Source organism: Apodemus sylvaticus, chromosome 13, assembly GCF_947179515.1.
Source record: "Apodemus sylvaticus chromosome 13, mApoSyl1.1, whole genome shotgun sequence".
Taxonomy (NCBI): Eukaryota; Metazoa; Chordata; class Mammalia; order Rodentia; family Muridae; genus Apodemus; species Apodemus sylvaticus.
The window spans coordinates 30,975,061-30,990,762 of record NC_067484.1 but is presented as its reverse complement, the minus strand read 5'-3'; the positions used below and the strand labels follow the sequence as shown (position 1 = coordinate 30,990,762).

Here is a 15,702-nt window from a genome sequence, read left to right as displayed (position 1 = left end):
TACCAAGGGGAAGAGGAAAGGGGGAAGCAGAGGGTAGCCAGCAGGGTCACCGGAAGGAAACACACTTAACCAAGGAACTGAAGGAGGAAACCGCGAGGGTAGGTTTGTATATGGGGGTGGGGGTGGGGGTGGGGGTGGGGGTGGGGGTGGGGTTGGGGGGTGGGGGAGACAGACATGAACTGAAGAACAAATGTTCCAAGCTTTTTTAAAAGTATTTTTAAAAAGAAAAATGTCCCTGTCCCCCCACCCCTCATTTCTCTTTTTTTTGTGCTTTTCCTTAATACTCTGAGGCCACAGTTTGGCTTTTCTATACACCGGAGTTGAAAGAAAATAGTCCAAGGTCTGAAGACAGATTCTCCATCTAAAGTAAACAGCCCAGAATTCCTGTTCTCCTCTTGCTCCAATGACTAAGGTCGCTGCTAAAATCCCTTTTGCAATATAGTACACAGTATATACACACACACATACACACACACACACACACACACACACACACGCGCGCGCGCGCCCAAATTTAAAACAAAACAAAACAAAACACCAGAAAATCCAGGAAGAAGCCAGTCCAAAGGATGTAAACACAGAGAACGGCATAACATATGACCGATGGCAATTCTCAAACATGGCTACAGATTCCCAAAAGTAGGTGCCATCACAGGATCCCCATGTCCACAATTTTTTTTAAGATTTTTTATTTATGTATATGAGTACACCATTGCTCTCTTCAAACATACCAGAAGAGAGCATCGGATTTCATTATGGATGGTTGTGGGCCACCATGTGGTCACTGGGAATTGAACCCAGGACCTCTAGAAGAGCAGTCAGTGTTCTTAACCACTGAGCCATCTCTCCAGCCCCACAAAAAAAAAAATTAAATTAAAAAATATCTTAAAAATAAACACACCTGTTGATTAACTAAATCATTTGTTTTCTGGTAAATCCATAGATTCTTGATTCCCTCCTCCCTCAAAGCAGCCCCGGGTCCTTCTTCTCCTATTGCAGGACCAACAACAGTAAGGACTCCTGGAGCTCCATCAAAGCAGCTCACAGGACCTAGAATCTCATCTCGACAAGGATCCCCACATGCAGTCATCGCAGCTTAAAACATCTTGTTTCCTGGGTTCCCAGGTCCTTGGCTAAATCCACCCATGCCCACCCACATCAGCAGCCATGCCCCGGGGCCCCAACTGTGGGGGGATCATGATGCTCTGTTGGGGTCCCCTCATGCCCAGCATGGACATCATCATGCCTGGAGAACCCACAGGCCCAGGCTGGGTATAGAGCCCAGCAGGCCCCCATCCTTGCCAGGAATCATACCCACAGCAGCAGCTGGATTGGTCATCAGGGTGGCTCGCCGGGGCACTGTGGATTGTGCTGATGACATCATCCGATGGTGCGGTCCCATCATGCCTTGCTGGAGAAAGGCTGGTGGTCTCATTGGGTTGTGGCCTGGCATGGCTGGAGATGTACCAAGAGGAATGTCTGAAGTTCCTACTGTCCCGTCCCATGCCAGGCAATGATAATTCCATTCTAGAGGCTGGATCACTCATTCCCTGGATGTGTGAAAACCCAGGTCCAGGACCTTGAGGCTGTTTGCAGTCTGGGGAAAGACTACAATGTCTGGCTGGGATTCTCTGATGGGATAATGCAGGAGAGATCAAACTCAGGTATTCTGGTGCCTCCAGATCGGATTACCTCCTGCAGAACTGGGTCTGTAAACAGGGAAGGCATGCTGTTTCCTGGGACAGTGAAGGAGCCTCTGGGATTGTGAAGTGCTGGATCTGCTGAACTTTAGGGTAGGTTTCTGGGATGACCAAGGGGTCCTTCTCCTGGGAAACCTATCCCTCCTGGGAAGTTACCACGCCACCCAGTGGGGCTATTGTGAGGGAATGGAACCTGCTGAGGAGGAAAGCCCTGGGGGGGAGGGGAGCCCATCCATCCTTGAGGTACCAATGGGGGCTCCTGGAACCCATGTCCCTTGATAGGATTGTGTGACATTAATCCAGGCCCCGTTGGGACCCCCATGGGGAGGTGTGCTGGGTCCTATGGCTTTAGGAGAGGGCATCGGATTGGAGTGAGAAAGTGCCTGGGTCATTCCCATCAGACTGAGGGTCGGCATTGAGACCGTGGGGTTTGGACCTGAAATTCGAGGATACTGTGTATTAATGCTCATTCCTGCCATGCTATTTCTTGATGACAAGTTGGGCGAGTGAGCTGCAGGGGAGTCGTCATCAGAGCTGGCCACAGTCTTGACGGCATCGGGGTATAATGGGCTGGAACTGGGCATCACAAACTTGAACATTTGAGACGTCATAATTGAGAGTGGGTTCCGGGAAATGGTGGGCTCTGGAGGCAGAGAGGGAAGACTTCTGGGGATGTTCACCGATGCAGGCTGGCTGGCTGTAGGAGGTGGGGGAGGCACCTAACTCTACACTTCCCAGCATGCCTGGGGAGGCCTTGGTGGGGGGCGCTCTGTGGTTCGGAGGGATTCCAGGACTCTGAAGCAGAAGCTCGGGAGAGGAGGTCCGTCCAGGCGATGGGGCAGGAAGTGATGGAGACTTGAGGTGAACAGGCAAAGCAGCAACAGACCCAAGACAGGAGGGGACTTAATGGGAGCAGCAGCATCTGGGCCTGCCAGCACGCCGGCCAGCTGTGATGGAGTCTGGGGGGCCCTGAGGTTACCCGAGGGTGAGCGGAGCATCGGAGACTGGACTTGGTGCGTTGTAGGAGACTTCAGAGGGTTAATGCCTGGGGAATGCACCTGGCTGCCTATATCCAAAGGCTTCCGCCCCAGGCCTCGCTGAACTGGAGGAGCTGGCCTGTGTCTACTGGGGATACTGGTAAGGTTGAGGCAATGGAGGCATGAGACTGAGCTGGCTGTTAGTCCTTTGGTCGGGTCCAATTGGTTTTCTGAGATTTCGCAAGCTACTGTTGCTGCCTGGACTCTGAGACAGGGGAAGGAAAGGACTGGGGCCCACACCGTACTCCTCCCGAGGGTGCTCGCCATTTTCTGCTGTGCAGGCAGCATTTCTGAGCTACCAGGGCGGAATTTCATCATATCCTCAGGGCGTGCCCCAGCCTCCCTCATCTTCTGAGGTATCATCTGAGAGCTGGATCCCATGTTGACGTTTAGATTGACATCTCCCCTCATCCCACCAGGAACCATGCCTAACTCATGTTCCTGATCAGGACCTATCTGTGGAGGCATTCCTTTTAGAAAGTCACCCTGGGGAGGGCTCGACTGCTACCAGAGAGAAAATGGGGTTATTTCCTGGCTCCATTTGGCCCTGGGAGCCTGGACTCATCCTGTTCATTTCCATGCCAGGCAGGATGTCCTCCATGCTCATCCTGGGCGGAGAGCCAGCTGCTTCTCTGCCAGCTGCTGTTGAAACACCTCTCCAGACAAGCCTTGGGAGTTTGGAGACTGTTCCCCTCGGCCAGGACCACTGAAGACACCCTGGCCAGGAGGGAAATTTCGACCATCTGGGATTTTTGGCATATCGGCTGGCCAACTGACTCCAGAGAGATCTGGTCTGGATGCCGGGTTGGGCATGTTTGGCCCCTTCATTTCTGAATTTATCATTCCTGAGAACTCAGGAAGTCACATCTGGCTCCCTGGCATTTTGGGGTGGGGAGTCATGCCCCTTGGGGCAAAGAATATGAAATGTTGATACCATCAGGAAATGGCTCTGCCCTGGTCACCCAGCCTTTACCGGGAGCCATCTTGTATGGAGGGAGAGGCTCTCGGACCACTCCTTGGAGCCTGGGCTGATGGACCATCATGTCCTGGAGAGAGCATTGCAGGATGACCACCTGCTCCTGCTTCCTCCTTTTTATGAATCTCCTGCTGCTGCTTCAGCCATGCTATCTGCTCGGGCGTCCTATGGTCCAGGTGGTCGGGTCCTATGGGCCCAGATTGGGAGTTCATAGAAGGTGGAGCCATTTCATCTGGAGAAAGGACACATCTCTTGTCCTCGAGGACAAAACTGAGCTCCCACATCCATCTGGGGCGCAGGACCCTCACCGAGGCTTTGGGATTGAGACATCATGGCCTGCATTGGCTCTTCTGGTGTTTTTATTGAGGTCCATCTAAAACCCCAATGTTGTTCTTGCGACCCCCAGTTTGTCCTGCTGTGAATTCATTCTCGTCAGGGAAAAGCATACACTGGATATCTCTCAGAGTTTGTAAGGAGCATTCCTGGTGCTCCAACTGCTCCTGAGATAGGCCATCAGGGTTCTGTCTCAGCGTGTGGGACTCACCACTGAACACTGGTGGTGAGGAGGTCAGCTAACTAATGAATGTTGGAAAATTCTACCAGGACCCAGAACATGAAGACCCCCTCCCCTCCCAGAAGGAAGAGTTTGGTGGAACATGTAGGCAGGAAGAGAGAGGCTGATTACCTCATTCCCTATAGATCAATAAATTTAAAGGGCTCACTGTTCCACCAATCATATTGTGCCTAGTTGCTGATGCTCTATTCTGCCCTGGAAACTGTATAAAAACTCCCAGAATGGGCTGCCCAGTTGCTACCTCTCTTTCGGGTTTATGATGACCCCAGCACTCTTGAACAATAAATTCCTCTTGCTTTTGCATCAATCCCCGAGTTCTTCACTGGGGTGGGGGTGGGGATGGGGGTGGGGGTGTCTCAGTAGCTAAGGCTCTTCAGAGTCTTACAGGGGAGGTGGAGAACTTGGGATATGATGAAGAGCTATTGTTCTGAGAGACAGGGGTCCCTGTTGGATCGTTGGGTGTTGAGTTTGGCCCAGTACCATTTGGGGGTAGTGGAGTGGAGCTCCCAGAACTGCCCACAGGAGGAAATCAGTTTGTTTTCTACCCTGGGACTCTCTGGGTCAAGGGGACATGGGGCTGCAGCAGGTTTGGGAGCTGGTGCCTGCATGGGAGGAGTTGGCTGCAGTCTGGCATTCTGGGAAGAGGTTTGGTCCTGGTTGGCAGGAGCTGGAGGCTGCAATGGGAGAGGTTTTGGGTCATTCCGAAGGGTGGCTATCTGTGTGTTCTCTCTGACTTGATGCTAGAGATGTTCTGGATGTGGAAAGAGACAATTGTTTCAACCTGGCCCTTCAGTATAGCTTCTGCAACCTTATTTGCTGCCTCAGGTTGGTGTCTTCTGACGCAGGTATGGGCTCTGTGGCAGGAGTTTGGTCAAGGGAGGGAGTAGGAGACCTGGGGGTCATGGAGTGTAGCATGTGCTGGGACTCCTGTGACTTGTTGTGGACCTCAGAATTACATTCTTTAACTTCGGATGGCTGAGAAACATCTTAAAAAATGCTCAACTTCACTAGTCATCAGGGAAATGCAAATCAAAACAACCCTGAGATTTCACCTTACTCCAGTCAGAATGGCTAAGATTAAAAATTCAGGAGACAGCAGATGTTGGCGAGGATGTGGAGAAAGAGGAACACTCCTCCACTGCTGGTGGGGTTGCAAATTAGTACAACCACTCTGGAAATCAGTCTGGCGGTTCCTCAGAAAACTGGGCATGTCACTTCCGAAAGATCCTGCTATACCACTCCTGGGCATATACCCAGAAGATTCCCCAGCATGTAATAAGGATACATGTTCCACTATGTTCATAGCAGCCCTATTTATAATTGCCAGAAGCTGGAAAGAACCCAGGTATCCCTCAAAAGAAGAGTGGGTGCAAAAAATGTGGTATATCTACACAATGGAGTACTATTCAGCCATTAGAAACAATGAATTCATGAAATTCCTAGACAAATGGGTGGAGCTGGAGAACATCATACTAAGTGAGGTAACCAATCTCAAAAGATCAATCATGGTATGCACTCACTAATAAGTGGATATTAGCTTGGAATACTGTAATATGCAAAACATAATCCACACTTCAAATGAGGTACAAGAAGAACAGAGGAGTGGCCCCTAGTTCTGGAAAGACCCAGTGTAGCAGTATAAGACAAAACCAGAACAGGGAAGTGGGAAGGGATGGGTGGGAGAACAGGGGAATGGAAGGGGGCTTATGTGATTTTTGGGGAGTAGGGAACCAGAAAAGGGGAAATCATTTGAAATGTAAATAAAAAAATATCGAATAAAATTAAAAAAAAAAGAATTACATTCTTTACTGTCAGAGTCATTGTTTGGAGTCCTAGGATCTCTCTGATCAAAGAGTCGGCGGAAACACTTCACTCCCTTTCCCCCTTGCCCTTGGCTCCATTCCCAGCCCCATTCTTCAGTCCCATGCTCCTACCTGGGCCCCGGGGCCCTTTAGGGTATGGCCCCACTCTTGGAGTCACAGGGGGATGGCTGGGATTGGCTGGCTGAGCCGCCCCCCCAATCCTGGTTTACCCTGATTGGAGAGTTTGGAATTTGGAATCCAGCTGTGGGGCTCCAGATGGGGACATCACTGTAAGGGAACGGGTTAAACCTCCTCCTTTGACTTAGGGCTACTCTGTGTTTCCTGATGGCGAGCTCCTCACATTAAGGTTACTGGGATGCACTGATTGAAATCCTGAGCTTTCAGTCACTAATGGGACAGGCTCACCGAGTTCCTGTCAGGCTATAGCAGATGTAGCTGCTGGGGCAGAGGCGGCTGTCCACTGCTTGCTTGCTGCGTCCCCGGTGCCACCCATGGTTGCCTGTTCACTTCTTTCCTTGAATCTCCAGGGCACAGGAACCCCCAAGGGTCACAACACAGCAGACTTCATCCTGGGGGTGAGGAGTCAGAGCGCCTTCCTCAAAGGTGACCCTCGCCTTTCCAGACGTCCACTCTGCTTTGTCTTCTGCATTGGGGCGGGGAGGAGCTTACAGAGAAGGAGAACTGTCTCCTCACCACACGGGAATGGTTAGGTCAATGCGAAGTGACACCAGTTAGTCCCACATCCAAGTCCCTTGGCCGAGTGCAGTTGGGGGCTGTGGTCTCCGACCATAAACATGTCTTAAGGGAACTTGTGTTATACTTCAGTTGCTTAGCATGCAGGGAGCTCACATTCAACCTTTAGCACGGTATCATCAACCAGGCCTAGAAGAGCACACCTGCCACCCAAACGCTCCAGAGTCAGAGACAGGAGGGTCCGAAGTTTAAGGTTATCCTTGGCTAAATATGTAGTTTGGGGTTAGAGGGAGAGGCATAACATTCTGTCCCAAAACAAAACTAAAATTCAAACCAATATATGTACTCAAAAAACCCAAATCCAAGAAAACAAGGAAATAAAGTGAAGAAACAGCTGCCCTGCTGCTGTCTCTCAGAGGACAGAATAGGACCTGCTAGGTGGGACACAGCTCTGTTTTGGAAACAGTCCCAGGGAGCAAGTTTGGATCTGGGTAGGAAAAAGCGGCCAGTCTCCATTGCACAAGAGATTTTACAGGAGTGCCTTTGGGCCTTGGTGAGGTGGAGATGTTCTTCTAGAGGACACACTGGTTACAGGGATTTCCTGCCCAAGAACTGTGAACTTGGAGAGATTGCTTGAGAATAAGAATGTTCCTGGTAGGGCTGGAAAGATGGCTCAGCGGTTAAGAGCACTGACTGCTCTTCCAGAGGTCCTGAGTTTAGGTCCCAGTAACCACATGGTGGCTCACAACCATCTGTAAGGAGATCTGACGCCCTCTTCTGGTGTGTCTGAAGATATAATAAAATCTCTAGACTGGAGCAAGTGGAGCCGACTGGAGCAAGCAGAGGTCCTGAGTTCAAATCCCAGCAACCACATGAAGGCTCACAACCATCTGTACAGCTACAGTGTACTCATATACATTAAATAAATAAATCTTAAAAAAATTGTTCCTGGTAGATATTTATGGTCTTTTTTCCTGGCAGACATATTTTTCTGTGGCTTGAGAAATTTTTAGATGGTCATCATGGTTAGCAAGTACTTCCTTGATCTGTGCGTGTCTGTGTGCAGACACAGACACACACAGATACACAGACACACAGACAGACACATAGACACAGACACACAGACATGGACACACAGACACACAGACATAGACACACACACACACACACACACACACACACACACACACGCAGCCTGAACACTGTGCACCTTGAGTTCCTGCTCTTTTAGCACTGGGATTACAGGTGTAATGTAACATGTCCCGTGTTTACTCATTTTTAAAATTTCTGGGTATAGGAGACTACTGTATTAGCAGTCACGCTTTTTTTCCCTGCCCAAATACAGACTTTTTTTTGTATGTATGTGTGTTGTGACAAAAGCTTAGTAATTTATTTATTTATTTATTTATTTGAGACAGGGATTCACTGTATAGCTTTGGCTGTTCTGGAACTTGCTCTGTAGACCAGGCTGGCTTCGAACTCAGAGATCTGGCTGCCTCTGCCTCCCAAGTGCTGAGATTAAACGTGTGCACCACCATCACTCAGCAATAAATAAAATTTAAAACAAATCATTTGCTACAGGGAAAAATGTATTGATTGCTAAAAATATGTGTGGGCATTAAGATTACTTCAATGCACATTTTGATTCTTTCTTTCTTTCTTTCTTTCTTTCTTTCTTTCTTTCTTTCTTTCTTTCTTTCTTTCTTTCTTTCTTTCTTTCTTTCTTTCTTTCCCTATTTTTATGGCACTAGAGGTTGACTCCAGAGCCACCAAGCTGCATCTCCAGCTACATCTCTGCAAAAAGATGGCTGAGAGTGCTATGAAAACCAGCTGTGTGTCTGAATACTTTAATTACAAAGTAAAGGCACCTTACATTTTGACTTTTATTTGTTTGTGCTTGAGATAGGATCTCATGTATCCCAGACTGTCTTCTGATCCTCCTGTCTCCACCTGCCATGTATTTGGACTAGAGGCTTGCCCTGTCATGGCTTGCCTCCATACTTGTGGAGAACCCAGGGCAGGGCCAGGTGAGCCACAACTTGCTCCTCACAGTTTAATTTGGATGAAAGCTGGTGTTAATAAGTTTGGCAGTCTAGTGCCACCTTGTGGTTACCATGCTCAACTACACTGTGTTGGATTTCAGACAACAAAAACAACAAAACCCCTCAACAAAACTCGTCTTCAAAAAGTAATTATTGGGCTAGAGAGCTGGCTTAGCAGTTAAAAGCACGTGTTCTCTTGCAGAACACAGGGGTTTGATCCCAAGCTCCCACGTGGTGGCTCACATCTGTCTGTAACTTCCAGTCCCAGGGGAATTCAACACTTTCTCCTGTCCCCAGTAGGCGCTAAGCACATGCCCGCAGGAAAAAGACATGCAAAATAATACAATAAATAGCTCTAAAAGCTTTTACTTAGGAATTAACCTTCACTTGCAAGTTTTCTTATGGGTTGTCAACTGCTCCGTGTTTCCTGGAACGGAGAGACATTCAGAACCAGTAGAGTCCTAGGCAAGAAGGAACGGGTTGGTTATAAGGTGGCCAACTGGGTACAAAGCTCTGTCTAGGCAGCAGTACGCACAATATGTGTGACAAGGTCACAGTTCTCGTGGACCCTGTGCAGCTGGGGAGGAGCCATGATTAACAGTCCTGTAAGCCATCTTGAACTGTAGGCTAATAAAATAGGGAAGGACAATAGGTTAGTGTGTCAGGAAGAGAACTGGTAGCAATTCTGTTCTTAAGGTTTCATCTTATTTTTTAATCATTTATTTTTAATTATAATTAATTTAAATTTATTTTAATTAACGTGTACGTGTGTGGATATGTATTTGTGAGTCTAAGTGTCCCAGGAGGCCAGAAGAGAGTCTGAGAGTCCCAGGAGCTGGATCTATAGATGGCTGTGGGCTGTCTGATATAGGTCCAGGGAGGAGAATTTGGGTCCTCTGCAGGAGCAGCAAGTGTAATTAACCACTTAGGCATCTCTCTAGCCCCTCGGTGGTTGTAGATAGCAAGCTTGACTATGTTAGGTTGGAAAGTGAATCGCGTGTAAGAGCTGGCCATACAATTCTAGAACAAGGACATAACATGTGGCTCATGGTAATGTTTCTGTAGATTTATTTCTCTCTTCTGGGAAAATAAGTAGTCTTATGTTTAGGTCAGGTCGGGTAAATGGATCACAGAAAATCAGGCACACTCAGCCTCTGTGGGTAAAGGAAGAAGAGAAAAGAAAATGAGGATTTTAGTTTAGGTTGGTTACAGAAGCAGGCCTAGCATGACCTATATACTTCAACGGTGGCAGAGATGGGGCACAGCGTCACATTGTCATCGTCGGCAGCCTGAGGAGGCCCCGTAGTCTTTAGGGATTACAAATCAGGTAAAACTGGACCCCTGGCTAAGGTACACAGAAGACTTTAAGGGTGAACCAATACAAACTAATCTGCATCCTTAGCAGCACACGATCAGCGAAAGCTGCCGCTAATAAGTCTGGTAGTCTAGTGCCATCTTGTGGCTGAAATGCGCAAGTACAATGTGTTAGATTACAGACAAAACCCTTCAGTTTCTTCACATGGTTAATCGTTAACTCAGTTTCTCTTGACAGCCTTCTCAGGAATGGTCAGGCAACTATTTCAGGTTTCCTGGGACAGAGGAACAGTGGTGACTCATCTTGATCAGTGACTAAATCAATTGAGATGCAATCTGGGCAGTCCTGTGATGGAGTTTTATTTATTTTATTTTATTTTTTAAATCCGATTATTTGAAGCAGGACATTCACCTTAACTATTCGTGACACCTTCTGGTGGCAGCCCTGATAATAGGACATGTAAGAAGGAAGCAATGCTATTTGCCTGTTTGTTTTTACTCCTGATGGCACGTTCATCCACTCTGATGTAGTGTTATTGGAACCATCTTCTTTGGGCTTCCAACATAGACCTAAGACCAGCAGCTCTCCACAAATCCTGCAGGTTTTCAGCACAAGATTGGTTCTTCTGAGACATCTAGTCGAGACAGTCGTGGTTGGACTACATTGATCAGATCATGTAAACCGCTCTAATGTATCCCCTTTTGTGTATGCATGTTTATATTTATTATATGTCACATATATTCATTCTGTCAGTCCTCTTCCCTTGGATAACCCTTGCTTACACATACTGTGGTACCAGGAGTGGGATATGGCTGTGACAGACCTGACACTCCTTGCTTTCAGGAGGAGCGTGGAAATGATTGGAGTTTTTGGCTAAAATAGAGCATTGATTGCTCAGAGCTTAGCGTCTGTTGGAACCTGAATGATAATGCTGAGAGAAAAGCAGACAAAAAAGGCCTGGGATGAAAGCCATCGCCCCTGGCTAAAGGTGTCTGTCATAGATTCTAAGCATCGGGTCTAAGAGAAAGAGAGCCCTCCAGGAAAGACTCAGCCGTACTAAGCATGGCTACGGGGTTCTCCTGGGAGAGGTGCGATTAAGACTTAGTATGAGCCACAGATGCCATTTTGTCATCTTTCAAGTGACAACACTAAAGGTGTCTAAGAAATGTGACTCCCTCCTTATTTCTCTCTCTCTCTCTCTTTTTGATAAGTGAAATTCTGGGGTGGCTCTGGAGTTGTTTATAATCTGATAAAGCACATCCAGGATCCATTAGAGGTGACTAATTGGCTCAGGACACACTGTTTGCTGTAAATAAGCTTTATTTATTCTGTAAAAAAGAGTAACAAGGAGATGAACCCCTGGGCTGCTGGTTTCCACATTAGAGGCAGTTTGTATGTAGTGCGGTACAAAAAGCAGTCTCTGGAAAATGTTAGCCATGTGTTACTGTAAACAAACAAGACTTTTTTGACTGGTTGCACAAATTACAGGTGCTAAAATGTTCAGGCGTAGCGATGCACCCTGAAGTCACCGTACTAGGAATCACTGTGAGGAGAACTGAGAGGCCCAGAACAGTCTGGGCTACAAGCAGAACCCCTTTCTCAAAACCCAAACCAAACAACAACAACAACAACAAGAGCATGAGATTTATTTACTCTCATGTGGTGTTCAAAAATGTTGAGTCCTGCAACAGACAGCGAACAAAGAATGCCACTCACCTCAAAATTCTGTTATGTGCCACCCCTCCCCCTCCCTCTCCCCTCTGTATAGTCCTGGCTGTCTTCAAACTTACTCTGTAGACCAGGCTGGCCTTGAACTCAGAGATCCACCTACCCCTGCCTCCTGAGCGCTGGGATTAGAGGCGTGCGTCACTACATGTGGCAATGTGCCTCTTTTCTTTTCTTTTCTTTTCTTTTCTTTTCTTTTCTTTTCTTTTCTTTTCTTTTCTTTTCTTTTCTTTCTTTCTTTCTTTCTTTCTTTCTTTCTTTCTTTCTTTCTTTCTTTCTTTCTTTCTTTCTTTCTTTCTTTTTTTTTTGAGACAGGGTTCTGTGTAGCCCCGGCTATTCTAGAACTCATTCTGTAGACCAGGTTGGCCTCGAACTCAGAAATCCACCTGCCTCTGCCTCCCAGAGTGCTGGGATTACAGGCATGCGCCACCACCGCCTGGCTGCCACTTTTCTATATTGCATCTTAAAGTAAATTGTATTTATGAATTTTTAGGTGCTTGACCTATATAAAGTATGTGAACCCAGAGGGAAAAAACCTTTGAGCTTAGTGAGATCAACCATTTCTATTACACAGTACCGACATTCGAGATCCTTCCTGTCCTGGCCCTCTCACAGTGGACCCCACGTGTTTTCCTTGTTTCGTGGGCATAGGCTAACCCGTTGATGGAGAGCCTTGGCTACATTTGCAGGATCTCAGCCTCCTTATGTTTCTTCCATTCGTTGTTGTAAGACAGCTGTTTTCTCACTATTTTTCACTGCTCTGTAAATGTGTTAATGGACTCTTAAAGTGACAGAGGTCCTCGGGGTTGTATTGCATGCACATCAAGCCTTAGCATGCATGTCCTTTTTCCCTCCTCAAGTCTGGCTAAAACTGCAGTAGCTGCTATGTTATTTTTCCTCCTAGAGACAGCTCTTAGAGCGTCACACATTCTATGTTCTATCCAGCAACACTCCCAGCCCAGCCCTTTTCCTTTTTGTAATAATTCACCCTTTCCTGGTAGTATATAGCCTGGTTTATTATGCAAAATAAAAGCATAGATCATGGGGCTGGAGAGATGGCTCAGAGGTTAAGAGCACTGGCTGCTCTTCCAGAGGTCCTGAGTTCAATTCCCACCAACCACATGGTAGCTCACAACCATCTATCTTGGGATCTGATGCCCCCTTCTGGCATTCTAGTGTATATGCAGATAGGGCACTTATATACATAAATCTTAAAACAAGAACATAAAGCACATGGCTTCTATTTCATTTCCTCCTTATCCTGTACATGTAAGGTGTCTTTCCATAAGTTCTTGTGTTATTGTGTCACTCATTACGTATCGTATCCCAGAACATAGCCAGGCTGCGGCCGCTAGGGGTGTATGTGAGAGCATCCAAAGGGTACTGAATCAGTTAGCTTTCTTCTTGCTGTGACCCAACTATCAGACAAGAAGAAACTTAGGCGAGGAAGGGCTCATTGCAACTTAAAGAAGGCTCATGGTGAGAAGGGCCTGAGACCAAGCTCCTGTCTCTCTCTATTTCATTCAGGACTACAGACGGTGGGATGGTGCTACCCACGGTTGTGGTTGGCCTTTTCATCCCAGTTAACCCACTCTAGCAACCCCCTCACAGATGCTCTTAGAGGCTTGTTTCTGAGGCTATCCCATACACCATCAAGCTGATGGCACCAGCTGTCACAGAGGCTATAAGAAGAGGCTCCGCAGTTCAAGTTCAGCGTGAAGAAAATTAAGGATTTAAACCAGACTAGTGTGGTCACCACTACCAGGAGCTCTGTAGATAACTTTGGGAATTCAAATTCTAGATTCGCCATTTGTTCTTCCCATGAGCCTGCCCACCTCCTCCCCGTGTGAAATGGGGGCAGTAAAGGGTCACAGTGCCTGGGGTTTTATCAATCAATGGGCACAATATTCTTAGCTAATTATGAAGTGTGCAGTCATTACACAATGAAAGCTGTTACCATAATTCTTTGTCTGAACTTGGTGAGGGTCTGGCATTAAGGGCTCTCTAGTGCCTGGAGCAGTCATGTAAGAAAACACACACACATCCGAGCTCTCCAACTCCCTTCCCTTTTCAGTAATAATCTTGCCTCTTTATGGATTTCATAGATGGGACATAGATCACTGAGTGTAATTTTTCTCACCGTCCACACAGTGTATTCCTGCCGGGCACTCCCAACTTGATGATGTCATCTCCGTGTGCCCCTTGTTTGTTCTCTTACTTGGAAGCCTCACTTGAGGGGGCATTGTTCTGCCCAGAACTCTGTGTCAGGAACCCCAGCTGACTGCCCCAACAGGTCTCCTCCAGTGACGTCTGGTGGATGTTTGAGTTTTCAATTGAATGACCTATCACCTGCCATTGCTCCATCTTTACCATTCTTTTACTTTGCTTGCTATATCCTCAATAAAGAAACTCAAAATTGAAAATGCGGCTCTTACAAATCATTCCCAAGACTTTACAGAGCATAATTCTCTATATAGACCTATCTGTCATGTACTTTGAAGTAAAGTGTGTTTCTCCAAGTGTGATCCTTACAGCAATCGCAGTCATCGATCAAGAATGCCTATCTGTAGTCTTGCCACAGACCTGTGATATCAGTTCTCGTCTGTAGGGACAAATGCTCAATGACATAAAGTCTTTGGGGGAAAGCTTACATTTAAGGATTGCTGATTCCCTGGACTCATGCATTCCCCCCTTGGAAGTGCCCTGCTAATGTAGTGAAATCATTTCTCTAGGATGTGTGGGGAGACAATACAGTGAATGACCCACTTAGCCTGATTGTTCTTTTCCAGGAGAATTATGATGCTAGTGGAGACAGATTGTCCAGAGTCCACTTGAGAAGACTTCCTGGTGAGTGAGTGGAGTGAAGTTTTGGGCACTTTGTCAATATTAGCTTCAGTTCATGATTTCAGGACTTAGAATATATATATATATATATATATATATATATATATATATATATATATATATATATCAAACATTAACTCATCCAATCTGACTACCATTGGGAGAATATATCCCCCGTTTTTAAAGAGAAGGAGTTCATAGCTTATCCATTTCTGTGTTGGATAACGTTTCTAAAGGTTCAAAGGTTGAAGAGTGACAGAGCTAACTCTAGTTTATAACTTGTTCCTAGAGGTGTAAAATTGGCAGGAACTTGGGGTGACCTTATGCTCTGTTTTGTGAAAGAAGTAACAGCAACGGAGGTTTACAATCAAAGGTGTGCATTTTACTGTGACCTGACAGGTTTTGAATAAACTATGCCCCTGTAAATTGTTCAGGGGATACATTGGCTTTAATTTTTGATGATGGATAAAGACAGTGACTCGGGTCACAGGCAAGCTTTGCTTTTGTTTCAAGAATTTTTTTTGCCCTTGTCTAAAGTCATAGCCTGTGTAGTGCCCACTTGTTATTTGAGTCAGATGACAAGGTGACATCTATTATTTGCTTCATATGATCTTTCAGAGGACAAGAAGGGGCATTCTGTTCTGAACACTTTTTCCCTGGTGTCTACCTGTTTACACAACCCAGACAAACCCTTGAGAGAGGGGAGAGGGCTACCTTTAGCAATGTCTGTTCCCCCTAAGATGTCAGATCTCTTTCTTCCACCCCTCAACAAGTAATTCTAAAACCATTTAAAGTGTATGGGAGATCACACATAGGTGATATCACGGTGCTATTTTATGAGATGGAACTTGTTATATTCAAAGGAATTTGGAGTCATGCTCACACTGAGAGATGCCTCTCTGTTGGATTAGATTAAATGGTAGCCTAGGCATTGTCTATGGGTTTCAGAAAAAAAAAAATCTTTGCTTTAGCT

The 15,702-nt window shown here is 46.6% G+C and overlaps 1 pseudogene; it reads right to left on the bottom strand.

The window, feature by feature from the left end:
• Positions 1 to 1,096: 1,096 nt before the first annotated feature.
• On the bottom strand, positions 1,097 to 14,249 carry LOC127663612 (B-cell CLL/lymphoma 9 protein-like; annotated as a pseudogene).
• Between the last annotated feature and the right edge of the window lie 1,453 nt (positions 14,250 to 15,702).